Genomic DNA, 16033 nt, shown 5'->3' with positions numbered 1-16033 from the left:
AAGGAAAAAGAGATATCAAAGATAGGAATAGAACTGTTTCTGAAGATGCAAGCAAAGGAGTCAGCATTTAGTGCCGTCTTGATTTTACTTCACCCTCCGATGTTCTGTACCTCCTGCCTGATGGTAGCTGCAAGAAGCTGGCATGGTTCAGATTGTGGGGATCTTTGATGATAGATGATACTGTCTTGAGGCAGCTCCTGATGTAGATACCACCAATAGTGGGTCGAGACGTATCTGTGATGTATTGGGCAGAATCCTCTACTTTCAGCAGCTTCTTACATTCTTGCGCATTTGAATTGCTCTATCACACCATGATGAAACCAGTCAGAGTACTTTAAATAGTATATCTAAAAAAGATTGTTTTGAGTTTCAATGGCAAGTTGAATTTCTTTAACAAAAAGTTATAGAGTCAGAGAAGACTACAGCATGGGAACAGGCCTTTCAGCCCATCTAGTCCATGCCAAACTATTAATCTGCCCATTCCCAAGATAGTCCTCCATGCCCCTCCCATCCATATACCTTCCAAATTTCTCTTAAATGTTGAAATCGACTTCGCATCCACCACTTATGCTGGCAGCTCGTTCCACACTCTTGCCACACACTGACTGAAGAAGTTCTTTCCATGTTCATCATAAACATTTCACCCTTAACCCATGACCTCCAGTTCTAGCCTCACCCAACCCCAATGGAAAAAGCCTGCTTGGAAATGTTCTATCTATAGCCCTCATAATTTTATATACCTCTATCAAATCTCCCCTCATTCTCCTAGGGGAATAAAGTCCTAACCCCTATTTAACTCCGATTCCCAAATCCTGGCCACATCCTTGTTATTTTTGTTCTGCACTCTTTCAATCATTAATATCTTTCCTGTAGGTGAGTGACCAGAACTGCATGTAATACTCCAAATCAGGCCTCAACAATGTCATATACAATTTCAACATAACATCCCAACTCCTGTACTAAATACATTGATTTATCAAGGCTAATATGCCAAAAGCTTTCTTTATGACACTATCTACCTGTAGCACAAATTTCAAGGAATTATGCATCTATATTCCCCAATCCCTTTGTTCTACCACACTCCTCAGTGCCCTACCGTTCACTGTGTAAGCTCTGTCCTGGTTTGTTCTCCCCAAGTGCAACACCTCACAGTTATCTGCTTTAAGTTACACCTGGGTTTTCTCCTCACTTTGGGTGCTGCTAGTGGGGAATTTTCACATTCTTTCCATTACAGCATGAGTTTCCCCTGGGTACTTTTTTCTTCCTTTCACGTTCAAAAGACAAGCTGATAGCTTAATTGGCTACTTAAATTACCCATTAGTGTAGTTAAGGCCATGAGACTATGTGGAATCGAGGCAACAGTATAAATGTCAGTTGAGTAAATGAAAGCTAAGAATGTAAAAAACACACTTTTTCTTACTATATTCAGAACAAATCTAACTGGTTTTCTGGGACTTAAGTGAATGTTGACTAGTGAACCATAGGCCTGAACAGACCTACTGCTTACTAGTTATCATATTTATTGAATTTCTAGGTAACTATGCTTCTTGGGCTTTGAGCTGGTGTATCTGCATTGTTGCTTTATCTTAATTTTAGGTTGTCTCCAGAACAGTAACTAAACACATGGTTAGGATCTAGGCATAATTTTAAGTCCCTTAATATAGTTATAAAAATTAATTCATAAAAGTATAGACACGCTCCATGCTGTTCATACAATTTTCTTTGATATTTTATGCTTAAAAAGAAAACTGTTTCATTAGTTACATTTATAGTAAATGTAAGCTTAAGTTCAGAGAATTTACTTTAGTTAAATGTCCAGATATTCTGTGTTTATCTTGTTATCAAATGTACATATGTTCAGAAAATTGTAACTATCTCACATTTCTTTGTTTTTTTTTCTATTTGGCTGATATTTGACAAGTAACATTTGCACCTCACAAGTGTCAATCATCACCTTCAATAAGAGCAAAAAAAATCCTCACTTTGGTATTCTGTGACATTACCATACCCAAATACTCCACCAATTAATATCCTGGAAAACAAATTTGACCAGAAACTTAACTGTACCTGCTCTGTGGGTAAAGGAGTAGTGGTAAGTGACTCATTTCTCCCAAGCCTCCCACTATCCCCAAAGGAAGAGTATGATGGAATACCTCAACTTTCCTGGATGAGTGCAGCTTCAACAACACTTGGAATATTGAGTATCATTTCAGATAAAATACCCACTTTCTTGGCCTCCAAAAAGCATTTTATATACTTATGAAGTAAATATGTACCATTTCCTCGGTATGCTACTAAAGCTAGCTAAGACATCTTAACATTATCTCCAAAGCTGAAGGTCAAAGGCTACAGTATATGTTATACATGCAAGTCCATTTTGAGGTTATGCACCCTCTTGATTGGGAGTTTCATCTTGATTGCTTTTATCAAATTCCTGGATCTCCTTTCCAACAGTCTACTGCGCATAACACAAACTTTGTGTGTTCAAGAAGATAGTTCATCAGCACCTTCTCAGCGCTGTCCTAGGAATGGCAATAAATACTTGTCATAACTGCAACACTCAAATCTCACAGAAAATAAAAAATAAAGCAAGTGAATTGGTTTACAACAAATATGCAGCTTTATTTTGAAATAACGGTGAAGCTTCATGACTCTTGCAGATAACTGCAGTCAAAATTCCATAGACCTGTTCGTGTTTGTCCTAAAGACCCATTTGGCAAAAATATATTTATTGTCATAAGGTTCGGAGTAGGCTCTTTCCGCCCCGTGAGCTGCACCGTTCAGCCATCCTCCAATTTGATCCTAGTCTAATCATGACACAATTTACAATGACCAATTAACCTCCCAACTATTATGTCTTTGGTCTGCGGAAGGAAACCGGAGCACCCGGAGAAAACCCAGGCGGTCATGGGGAGAACATACAAACTCCTTACAGGCAGCAGGTCGCTGGTACCGTAAAGCTTTAAGCTAACCACTACAATATCATGCCACCCAAATTTGGAAACATGATAAGCATCTTGTTATATGTGGTTTAGTATGTTCATTTTAAGTAATATATACAAACCTGTAATCCGACTCATGCACTTTAAGTGACTTAATCTGGTCCCAGATTTGCTTTATACTCTTAAATTCATTCATGAGTTGCAGATACTTACACAGCACACATGGGAAGCAACATTTTGAAATGCAGTAGTTGTGAATGTCTTGCATTTTGAAGTCCGCATAGAAAAGCAATTCCTAAATAACTTCCTTAAAGCAAAAAGAAAACTTACTGCATATTACATCTATGCCTGAATTTACTGTTATGTTTTCTTGAAGCTTTATGTCTTGACTTACTGCCAAAATGTCCCTCTTGAGGGTGAAGACTTGTATCATTAACCTGCCCATTGGATTTAATTGAATGAACACAATATTCTGGCCAATAAGTGCACTACAGACAATAGCAGGTGGTAACAACTTGACCACTGCTGCAGTGCTTTTCAACTGTGGGTTCTGCATTATCCCATAAAATAACCTAACATTGTGAATTGTAGAAACACAGGAAATACAGGGATTATACTGTATATAGTTATTAAAATTGAAACACTTTTACTGCAGTCGTTCTACCATTTCATTCAGAGTGCCATTCTACCGAGAATGTAAAAAAGGAAATCTTCTCCTCTTCTAGTATATCTTCCCCGGAGTTAGCTGGTCCATCTTGTATATAATCAGAAAGGTCCTTCCTTAGTTTCAAATTCAATAAACATGCTTGACATATTTCCACTCAACTGGCATATTGCCATTAGAAAATGAGGGGTTTTGCACTGGAACAATACATTGATTTAGAAATGATTTTATGATGAAACTATTACATGCTAGACAGAACATAATTCAAACCAGCATACTGAATAGTTTGTAAAATATTTGTGTATGAGAGCCATGTGGTTTTGTGTCTTGAGTAAATGTGACCTCTAAGGGTTTTTTTTTTACTAATACATCATTATCAGTTTACTAAAATGAATATTTCAAATCTTAACTGTCTCTCGAAGAATTTAGGAAGAGACATAAATCTCTTAAATGGTAATGTTATGTTGTTTTTTACGGATACTCAGAAATAGAAAAAATAACTCTGACATAGTTCATGAAGTGTTGATAAAAGACATACAAATGACATCAGACATGTAAGTCAGACAGTTGAAATGATGGCTTGTATTGTATTTCAGCTCGATGTCTGGTCTGGTAATGTTTTTTAAATAATCACTCCAAGATTTCATTTTGAAATTCTATTGCTAGTACAAGGGGTTTCTAACTACAGTCTATTACAGGTACAGGTGAATCATAAATTCTGGAGGCCAGATTCTTTTGAAAGGTATGAGTGTGCTTGAGCATATTACTCTGCTGTTGATGAGGCCAATAAAAGCCTTTTACCAGCATCTCAGCACCAATTCTTTGTGAGTGTAAAAAAAACAAGAAAATATCAGCACAAATAATAGTTTATTTTGATGCCTATTATGTGAGCATCTCTACACAAAATAAAATGTCTGATCTGTGTCTCTATGTTCAAAAGGTTCAAAGGCTAATTTATTATTAAAGTATACAACTCTGAAATTCTCCTTCTCCTGATAGCTGCAAAACCCAAGAAAGAAAAGAACAGCAGTATGACTATCAACCCCCAAATCTGCCATCCCTGCACAATAAAACAAATAAAGGCGGATTAGGCACATAGACCCTCAAAATCCCCCTTCCCCCCACACAAAAAAAGAGGATAGGGCAAAAAACAGAGAATATAAAAAAGCTATAACACTGACAAACATCCATATCCATATTCATCTCCATATTCAAAACACAGAAAACCTTGGTAAAATTCTCTGGGCACATTGGCAGCTTCTCCCTGCCTGGTATCAGAGTATCCAACTACTGATCAAAAGGCAGTCTCCCCTCACCAAAAGCAGAGTGATCCCACCACTGATCAAAAGGCAGTCTCCCCCTCTCCAGTAGCAGAGCGATCAAAAGTCGGGCACTGGTGCTTACCTTCTGCATTCACCTCGATGTTTCAATCTCACTTGTCGCTTTAATCAGTGAACAATGGAAGCTTTAATCAATGAAATTGAGCTCATGCCCTGTCTCGTGGTCCCCTTGCCACAAGGTTCATACATGTTGCCTCGTTCCTCCAAAATCCTCTCGGAGACTGCAGACCGCTGAAACAACCAAAAAATCTCCAAACTGCAAATCACAGGCTCTAAGGGTTCCAGAAACACAATCAAGACAAAAATTAACATAAAGGACATAACAGAAGTGAAATAAATACACAAGAAATACAGAAGTGAAATAAATACACAAGAAATACTGGAGAAACTCAGCAAGTCAGGCAGCATCTATAGAGAGCATTGAACAGTTGACAATTTGGGATGAGACCCTTCATCAGGATTGGAAAGTCCCCTCATTAGGACCCCTTCCTTTCTAAACTCTGGAAGATATAGAATCCTTGTAGAGCTAAGAAACTGAAAGGGTAAAAAGACCTAGATGGATGTTATATACAAACCTCCATAGCTATGATGTGGTGTACAATTGGCATTAGGAGATAGAAAAGGCATGTAAAAAGGGCAATGTTGTGATAGTCATGGAGGTTTACAATATGCAGGTAGATTAGGAAAATCAGGTTGGTGCTGGATCCCAAAAGAGGGAATTTGCAGAGTGCCTACGAGATGGATTTTTACAGCAGCTTGTGGTTGAGCACACTAGGGGAAGGACAGTTCTGGACTGGGTGTTGTGTAATAGACCAGATTTGATTAGGGAGCTTAAGGTAAAAGAACTCTGAGGAGGCAATGATCATAATATGGTAGAATTCACCCTGCAGCTTGAGAGGGAGAAGTTAAAGTCAGATGTAGCAGTATTACAGTGGAGTAAAGGGAATTACAGAGGTATGAGAGTGGACCTGGCCAAAGTAGATTGGAAGTGGACACCTGGAAAGTTGACGCTGGAGAGATAGTAATGGGGACAAAGCAAAGGTGGACAAACTTAACAAATATTTTGCGTCAGTCTGCACTATGGAAGACACAAGGAGTATGCCAGAAATTTCAGAGTGTCAGGGGCAAAAGTGAGTGTAGCTGCTATTACTAAAGAGAAAGTGCTTGCGAAGGTGAAAGGTCTGAAGATTCTGGAATGGTTCCAGAGGACTGGAAATTTCAAATATCACTCTACTCCTTAAGAAGGGAGGGAAGCAGAAGAAAGGAAGTTATAGGGCACTTAGGCTGACTTCAGTGGAATATAGTGTAAGGAAGTGTGTAGTGATACACCTTGGTAGAAGGAGTAGAGGCCCAGATTATTTCCTAAACAGTGAGAAAATTCAAATATCAGAGGTGCAAAGGGACTTGTAAATTCTCATATGATCCTAAAGGTTAATTTGCAGATTGAGTCAGTGGTAAGGAAGGCAAATGCAATGCTAGTATTCATATCAAGAGGACTAAAATATAAAAGCAAGTATGTAATGCAGAGAGTTTATATGGTATCGGTCTGACTGCACTTTGAGTACTGTGAGCAGTTTTGGGCCCCTTATCAAAGAAAAGATGTACTCGTATTGAAGAAGTTCCAGAGGAGGTTCACAAGAATGATTCTGGGAATGCAAGAATTAACATATGAGGAATGTTTGTTAACTGTGGGCCAGTACACGTTGGAATTTAGAAGAATAAGGGAAGATCTCATTGAAACCTATCAAATATTGAAAGGCCTAGATAGAGTAGATGTGGAGAGGAAGTTTCCTGTAGTGGGGAGTCGAGGACCAAAAGGCACAGTCTCAGAACTGAGTGACATCCATTTAGAACAGATATGAGGAGGAATTTCTTTAGCCAGAGGGTAGTGAATCTGTGAAATTCATTGCCACAGACAGCTATGGAGTTCAAGTCATTGGTTATGTTTAAAGCTTGATTAGTCAGAATTTCAATGGTTATGAGGAGAAAAAGGAGAATGGGGTTGAGAGGGATAATAAATCAGTCACGTAAGACTGATGGAGCAGATTTGATGGGCTGAATGGCCTAATTCTGCTCCTGTGTCTTATAGTATTGTCTTATTTAGGCCATAAAATATTTGCTAGGTTTCATCTTCAGTCTTCTAAATTCCAGTGAGTACTGGCCCAGAGCTATCAGATGTTCCTCATACAGTCACCCTTTCACTTCTGGCATCATTCTCATGAACCACCTCTAGACCCTCTCCAAAGCCAGCACATCCTTCCTTTGATAAGGGGTTCAAAACTCAATACTCAAGTACCGTCTAACAAATGGCTTTAAAGACTCAGCATTACATCCTTGCTTTTATATTTTATTCCTCAGAGCTGTTGGTATTCTAACAGCATTGAATCAATTTTAGTTTTGGAACCCTTAGCTGGTCTGCTTTTTTGTGAGATTTTCACATTAGTCTGTATCTTTATTTTAGTTGGTCAATTACAGAAAATAAAAGTTATTTAAAGTTGTCAAGCACTTTCCTCCGGAAGTCACAGGCATAATAATGCTGCACAATTCTTTATCAGACAAAACTTTGGTATACTATTTTAGTAATTTGGATAATTGGGATTTTGGATAATCTTGAGGCTGTGCCCTCTAGTTCTGGATACCCCCACCAGAGGAAACATTCTCTCCATATCCACCTTATCTAGTCCTTTCAACATTCAGTGGGTTTCAATGAGATCCCCGCCCCCCACATTCTTCTAAATTCCAGTGAGTACAGGCCCAAAGCTGCCAAATGCTCCTTGTATGTTAACCCCTTCATTCCTGGAATCATCTCATGAACCTCCTCTGGATTATCTCCAATGACAACACATCCTTTCTGAGATATGGGGACCCAAAACTGTTGACAATACTCCATATGCAGCTACCTTCTTTACTATAGAGGCAACCAGTAAATTAGCATTCTAGGAGTCTTGCACGAGAACTCCTAAGTCCCTCTGCACCTCTGATATTTTAATTTTCTCCCCATTTAGGTAATAGTCCACACTATTGTTCCTTTTACCAAAATGCATCATACATTTCCCAACACTGTATTCCATCTGCCACTTTTTTGCCCATTCTTCTAATTTGTCCAAGTCCTGCTGCAAATGCATTGGTTCCTCAGCACTACTTAGCCCTCCATCTATCTTTGTATCATCTGCAAAATTTGCTACAAAGCCATCAATTTCATTATCTAAATCATTGACAAACAATGTGAAAAGTAGCGGTCCCAATACTGACCCTTGAAGCTAGTCACTGGTAGTCAACCAGAAAAGGCCCCTATTATTCCCACTCACTGCCTCCTGCCTGTCTTCCATTTCTTTATCCATGCCAGTATATTTCCTGTAACACCACAGGATTTTATCTTGTTAAGCAGCCTCATGCGTGGCACCTTATCAAATGCCTTCTGAAAATCCAAGTAAATAACATCCACTGCATCTCCTTTGTCCACCCTGCTTGTTACTTCATCGAAGAATTCTAACAGATATGTCAAGCAAGATTTTCCTTTACAGAAACCATGCTGACTTTGACTTATTTTATCATTAGTCTCCAAGAATCCCAAAACCTCATCCTTAATAATAGACTTCAACACTTTCCCAACCACTGAGGTTAGGCTAACTGGCCTATAATTTCCTTGCTTTTGCCTTCCTCCCTTCTTAAAGAGTGGAGTGACATTTGTAATCTTTCAGACCTCTGGGACCATGCCAGAATCAAGTGATTCTTGAAAGATCACAACCAATGCATCCTTTATCTCTTCAGCAACCTCTCTCTGGACTGTGGGATGTAGTCCATCTGGTGCAAGTGATTTATCCATACCTTTGAGTTTGCCTAGCACTTTTTTCCTTTGTAATAGCAATGGCATTCACTCCTGCTCCCTGATACTCACTGACCTCTGGTACACTGCTAGTGTCTTCCACAATGAAGAATGATAGCATTAAGTCATCTGCCATTTCCTTTTTATCCCTTTTAATACCTCACCAGCATCATTTTCCAGTGGTCCAATATCAACTCTCACCTCCTTTTTACTCTTTATATAACCGAGAAAAATTTTAGTATCCTGCTTTATACTATTGTCTAGTTGGCTCTCATATTTCATCTTGCCCCTTCTTAAACCTTTTTTAGTTGCCTTTTGTTGGATTTTAAAAGCTTCCCAATCTAATAACTTCCCACTTACTTTTGGTACCTTATGTGCCCTTTCCTTGGCCTTTAGGCAGTCCTTAACTTCCCTTGCTAGCCACGGTTGCCTACCACTGCCATTTGAGGACTTCTTCCTCTGTGGGACATATCTATCCTGTGCCTTGTGAACTATTCCCGAAAAATTTCAGCCCTTTTTGCTCTGCCATCATCCCTGCCAGTATCCTCCTCCTATCCACCTGAGCAAGCTCCTCTCATGCCTCTATAATTCTTTTTATTCCATTGCAATACTGATAAATGTGACTTAGGCTTCTCCCTCTTAAATTGCAGTATGAATTCAATCATATTATGATCACTGCCTCTTAAGGGTTCCTATACATTCAGCTCCCTATTAAGATCTAGATTATTACGCATATCCAATCTTAAGATAGCCTTTACCGTAGAAGGCTCAAGCACAAGCTGCTCTAAAAAGCCATCTTGTAGGCATTCAACAAATTCTCTCTCTTGTGATCCAACAGTAACCTGATTTTCCCAATATCTTTGCATATTGAAGTCCCCCCCCATTACAATTGTGACAGTACCCTTACTACATGCCTTTTCTAGCTCCCTTTGCAATCTGAACCCCACATCTTGGCTACTATTTGGAGGCCTATATATGATTTCCATAATGTTTTTTTTACCCTTGCAGTTTTTTAAATCCACCCACAAAGATTAAACATTTTCTGACCTACATCACCTCTTTCTAAAGATGTAATTCCATCTCTTACCAACAGAGCTGCACCACTGCCCACGCCTTCCTGCCTGTCAATAGACAATAGACAGTAGGTGCAGGAGTAGGCCATTCAGCCCTTCTAGCCAGCACCGCCATTCACTGTGATCATGGCTGATCAAACACAATCAGTACCCCGTTCCTGCCCTCTCCCCATATCCCTTGACCGCACTATCTATAAGAGCTCTATCTAACTCTCTCTTGAATGCATCCAGAGACTTGGCCTTCACTGCCTTCCACCACTCTCTGGGTGAAAAAGTTTTTCCGCATCTCTGTTCTAAATGGCCTACCCCTTATTCTTAAACTGTGGCCTCTAGTTCTGGACTCACCCATCAGCGGGAACATGCTTCCTGCCTCCAGTGTGTCCAATCCCTTAATAATTTTATATGTTTCAATCAGATCCCCTCCCATCCTTCTAAATTCCAGTGTTTACAAGCCCAGTCACTCCAATCTTTCAACATATGACAGTCCCGCCATTCCGGGAATTAACCTTGTGAACCTACGCTGCACTCCCTCAATAGCAAGAATGTCCTTCCTCAAATTTGGAGACCAAAACTGCACACAATACTCCAGGTGGGGTCTCACCAGGGCCCTGTACAGCTGCAGAAGGACCTCTTTACTCCTATACTCAATTCCTCTTGTTATAAAAGCCAGCATGCCATTAGCTTTCTTCACTGTCTGCTGTACCTGCATGCTTGCTTTCATTGACTGATGTACAAGAACACCTAGATCTCGTTGTACTTCCCCTTTTCCTAACTTGACTCTATTTGGATAATAATCTGCCTTCCTGTTCTTGCCACCAAAGTGGATAACCTCACATTTATCCACATTAAACTGCATCTGCCATACATTTGCCCACTCACCCAACCTGTCCAAGTCACCTGCATTCTCATAACATCCTCCTGACATTTCACACTGCCACCCAGCTTTGTGTCATCAGCAAATTTGCTAATGTTACTTTTAATCCCTTCATCTAAATCATTAATGTATATTATAAACAGCTGCGGTCCCAGCACCGAACCTTGCGGTACCCCACTGGTCACAGCCTGCCATTCCAAAAGGGACCCGTTAATCACTACTCTTTGTTTCCTGTCAGCCAGCCAATTTTCAATCCATGTCAGTACTCTGCCCCCAATACCATGTGCCCTAATTTTGCCCACTAATCTCCTATGTGGGACTTTATCAAAAGCTTACTGGAAGTCCAGGTACACTACATCCACTGGCTCTCCCTTGTCCATTTTCATAGTTACATCCTCAAAAAACTCCAGAAGATTAGTCAAGCATGATTTTCCCTTCATAAATCCATGCTGACTCAGACTGATCCTTCTACTGCTATCCAAATGTGTAATAATTTCCTCTTTTATAATTGACTCCAGCATCTTTCCCACCACTGACGTCAGGCTAACCAGTCTATAATTCCCTGTTTTCTCTCTCCCTCCTTTCTTGAAAAGTGGGACAACATTAGCCACCCTCCAATCAGCAGGAACTGATCCTGAATCTATAGAACATTGGAAAATGATTACCAATGTGTCCATGATTTCTAGAGCCACCTCTTTAAGTACCCTGGGATGCAGACCATCAGGTCCCAGGGACTTATCAGCCTTCAGACTCAACAGTCTATCCAACACTGTTTCTTGCCTAATATAAATTTCCTTCAGTTCATCCTTTACCCTAGTTCTTTTGGCCACTATTACATCTGGGAGATTGTTTGTGTCTTCCCTAGTGAAGACAGATCCAAAGTACCTGTTCAACTCATCTGCCATTTCCTTGTTTCCCATAATAAATTCACCCGTTTCTGTCTTCAATGGCCCAATTTTGGTCTTAACTATTTTTTTGCTATTCACATACCTAAAGAAGCTTTTACTATCCTCCTTTATATTCTTGGCTAGTTTACCTTCATACCTCATTTTTTCTTGGCGTATTGCCTTTTTTGTTATCTTCTGTTGCTCGTTAAAAGCTTCCCAGTCCTCCAGTTTCCCGCTCATCTTTGCTATGTTATACTTCTTCTCTTTTATTTTTATACTGCCCTTTACTTCCCTCGTCAGCCATGGCCGCCCCTTACTCCCCTTAGGATCTTTCTTCCTCTTTGGAGTGAACCGATCCTGCACCTTCTGCATTATTCCCAGAAATACCTGCCATTTTTGTTCCACTGTCTTCCCTGCTAGGGTATTGTTCCATTGAACTTTGGCCAGCTCCTCCCTCATAGCTCCATAGTTCCCTTTGTTCAACTGTAATACTGACACATCCGATTTTCCCTTCTCCATCTCAAATTGTAGGTTGAAACATATCATATTATGGTCACTACCTCCTAATGGTTCCTTTACCTCGAGGTCCCTGATCAAATCCGGTTCATTGCACAACACTAAATCTAGAATTGCCTTCTCCCTGGTAGGCTCCAGTACAAGCTGTTCTAAGAATCCATCTCGCAGGTACTCCACAAACTCCCTTTCTTGGGGTCCAGTACCATTCTGATTCTCCCAGTCTACCTGCATGTTGAAATCCCCCATGACAACTGTATCATTACCTTTGCGACATGCCAATTTTAACTCTTCATTCAACTTACACCCTACATCCAGACTGCTGTCCTTCCAATACAAAGTATATCCTTTGATGTTAAGCTCCCCAACTATGGCCTTCTTTCAGCCAGAACTCAGTGATGTCCACAATGTCATCTGACCAATCTTGAATTGCAAACAAGTTTGCCCATCTTATTCCAAATGCTACGGACATTTAAATACACCACCTTCAGTCCTGCATTCTTCATCCCTTTGAATTTTGCCTCTTTGGTACAATTTAACTCTTTGCTCTGTCTGAATTTGTACCCAATCATTGGCTTGTCCTTCCTTACATTCATGTTACATCCATCATCTACTTGTAAACCTGCTGGCTCATCCTCAGCTCTATCAGACTGGTTCCCAACCCCGCCATATTGGTTTAAACCACTTCCAACAACTCTAGTAAACCGGCCCTCAAGAATATTGGTCCCCCTCAGATTCAAGTGCAATTCAACCCTTTTGTACAGGTCTCACCTGTCCCAGAAGAGATCCCAATTATTGAGAAATCAAAATTGAGGGACAACCTTTTAAAACAGAGGTAAGGAGGAATTTTTTTTAGCCAGAGAGTAGGGAATCTGTGGAATGCTCTGCCCAGACTGCGGTGGAGGCCAGGTTAGTGGGTATATTTAAAGTGGAAGTCAAATAAGAAGTCCCACCTCTGGAAAGCCATTGTGAGCACAAAAAACACAATCTTGGTCTAAACTAGAATCACAGATGAACTGTTGACAGCTGTGGCAGGTCTTCTGCAATATTACTTCCTACAAAATGAAATCAGATAGCGTAAGTGACCCATCACTCCCAGATGAGTGATCTGGAGAAGAAGAATCTCAAAGATGTATACTTTGATAATAATTAATGAACCTTTGAACCTTTCATGAAACTGACATCTACCATCAACTTTGTATGGTTTGAAGTTGCACCTTATTTAATTTAAGAGTTAAAGCAGGGTTGCCCTCTGAAGAGGATCTGTGTCCTGTGAAGAAAAATATATACCTCCTCAATCAATCAGATTGATGACTCTTTTCTGGGAAGCATTAAAAGCAAAGAAGTATGTCCACTCAGAGCAGACATGCAAAATATAATGAGTGATTAACCATCATGCATTGATTGAGAAGCAGGCAGCATGCCAGTTTCATAATAGCTATTAATTTGCCTGACTGCTGAATATATTTCCAACTGAGCAGGTCAGCAGCTGCTTACTTCAGCATGGCTAATATCATGAGTAACTGGCGTCTTCTGATAGAAACCTGCGTTACTTGAAGCTAGGTTGTTTACTTTAAACCAAAATTGTGCTATGGATGAAGCAAATGCTACCAGTCATTTTAAAGCTTATTTAGATCTGAAAAAATAGTGAAAAAACTTGGCCAGCAGTGGAAAATGCATCGCTGACCTTAGAGGATGGAGAAAATTACATCCGAACTCCAAGTATGTATTTAATTTTTCAATTAACACTAAGACCATAAGACATAGGAACAGAATTAGGCTATTGGGCCCATTGAGTCTACTCTGCCATTTCATCGTGGCTGATCCATTTCCCTCTCGACCCCATTCTTCTGCCTTCTCCCCATAACCTTTGACACCCTGACTTATCAAGAACCTGTCAACCTCTACCTTAAATGTACCCAATGATGTGGCCTCAACAGCAGCCTGTGGCAATGAATTCCACAGATCCCCACCCTCTGGCTAAATGCATTTCCCTCTGTCCTGAAGCTGTGCCCTCTAGTCCTAGACTCTCCCACCATGGGAAACATCCTCTCCAATTCCACTCTATATTGATCTTTCAACATTCGATAGGATTCAATGAGATCTCCCCTCATTCTTCTAAATTCCAGCGAGTAAAGGCACTAGAACATCAATTGCTCCTCTTACAATAAGTCTTTCATTCTTGGAATCTTTCTCGTGAACCTCCTCTGAACTCTCTTCATGTCAGCACATCCTTTCTTAAATAAGTGGCCCAAAACTGCTTACAATACTCCAAGTGAGACTTCACCAGTGCCTTATAAAGCCTCAGTCTTACATTCTTGCTTTTATATTTTAGACCTCTCAAAATGAATGCTAACATTACATTTGCTTTCCTCACCACTGCAAATTAACCTTTAGGGAATCCTGCAAAAGGGCTCTGAAGTCCCTTTGCACCTCGTAGTTTTGAATTTTCTCATTTAGAAAATAGTCTATGGTTTTATTCTTTCTGCCAATGTACATGCCCATACGCTTCCCAACACTGTATGCCATTTGCCACCTTTTTGCTCATTTTTCTATTCTGTCCAAGTCTTTCTGCAGCCTTCCTGCTTCCTCAACACAACCTGCCCCTCTACCTATCTTGCTATCAATTGCATGCTTAACCCGAAAGCCATCAATCTGTCATCCGAATCATTGACATATAACATAAAAATTAATGACCCCAACACCGACATCTGCACTAGTTACCAGCAGCCAATCAGAAAAAGGCTCCTTTTATTCCCTCTCTTTTCCTCCTGCCAATTAGCCAATGCTCTATCCATGCTAGTATCTGTCCTGGTACACATAAGCTCTTATCTTATTAAATATCCTCATCTGTGGCACTTGTAAAAGGCCTTCTTAAAATCCAAGTACATAACATTAACTAATTCTCCTTTGTCTATCCTCCTTGTTATTTCCTCAAAGAATTCTATCAAATTTGTCAGGTAAGAATTACATTTAGGGAAACCATGCTAACTTTGGCCTATTTTAACGTATGCCTCCAGGTACCCAAAACTATATCCTTAATAATCAACTCCAACATCTTCCCAACCACTGAGGTCAGGCCAATTGGTCTATGACTTCCTTTCTTCTATTTCCCTCCCTTCCTAAAGAGTGGAGTGATCTTTGCATTTTCCATTTCTCTGGAACCATTCCAGAATCTAGTGATTTTTGAAAGATCATAACCAATGCCTTCATAATCACTTCCGCTACCACTTTCAGAACTGGGTGTAGTACATCTGGTCCAGGTGACTTGTCTAGCTTCAGACCTTTCAAGTTTCAAGCACCTTTTCTCAGTCATAGCAAATGCGCTCACTTCTGCCTCCTGACAGTCTCAAACTTATGGCATACTTCTAGTATCTTCCACAGTGAAGACTAATGCAAAATTCATCTACCATTTTCTTGTCCCCCACTACTTTCCCTCCAGCATCATTTTCTAGTGGTCCAATATCTACTCCTGCCTCTCTTTTACTTTTTACATATCTGGAAAAAAACTTTTGGTATCCTCTTTGATATTATTGGCTAGCTTACCTTCATATTTATCCCTTATGGATTTGTTAGTTGCCTTCTGTTGTTTTTTAAATGTTTCCTATTCCTCTATTTCTATTATACGCCCTCTTTTTGGTTTTTATGTTGGCTTTGACTTCCTTTGTCAGCCATGGTTATGTCATCTTGCCTTTAGAATTCTTCTTCTTTGGGATGTGCCTTCCAAATTGCTCCCAGAATATCCAGCCATTGCTGTTCTGTTGTTATCCCTGCTAATGACCCCTTCCAATCTACTTTGGCTAGATCTCCTTTCATGCCTCTGTAATTCCCTGTACTCCACCTTAAAACTGATACATCTGACTTTAGTTTGTCCTTCTCAAATTGTAGGGTGAATTGTATCATATTATGACCAC

At 40.0% G+C, this 16033-nt stretch overlaps 1 protein-coding gene across 3 annotated transcripts in view; it reads left to right on the top strand.

The window, feature by feature from the left end:
* The window catches only part of LOC140728501 (kalirin), a 723603-nt gene that overhangs the window by 72452 nt on the left and 635118 nt on the right, over positions 1-16033 (top strand). The window lies entirely within an intron of this gene.

Source organism: Hemitrygon akajei, chromosome 5 (genome assembly GCF_048418815.1).
Source record: "Hemitrygon akajei chromosome 5, sHemAka1.3, whole genome shotgun sequence".
NCBI classification, from domain to species: domain Eukaryota; kingdom Metazoa; phylum Chordata; class Chondrichthyes; order Myliobatiformes; family Dasyatidae; genus Hemitrygon; species Hemitrygon akajei.
This window is presented reverse-complemented; position numbering and strand designations above follow the sequence as displayed.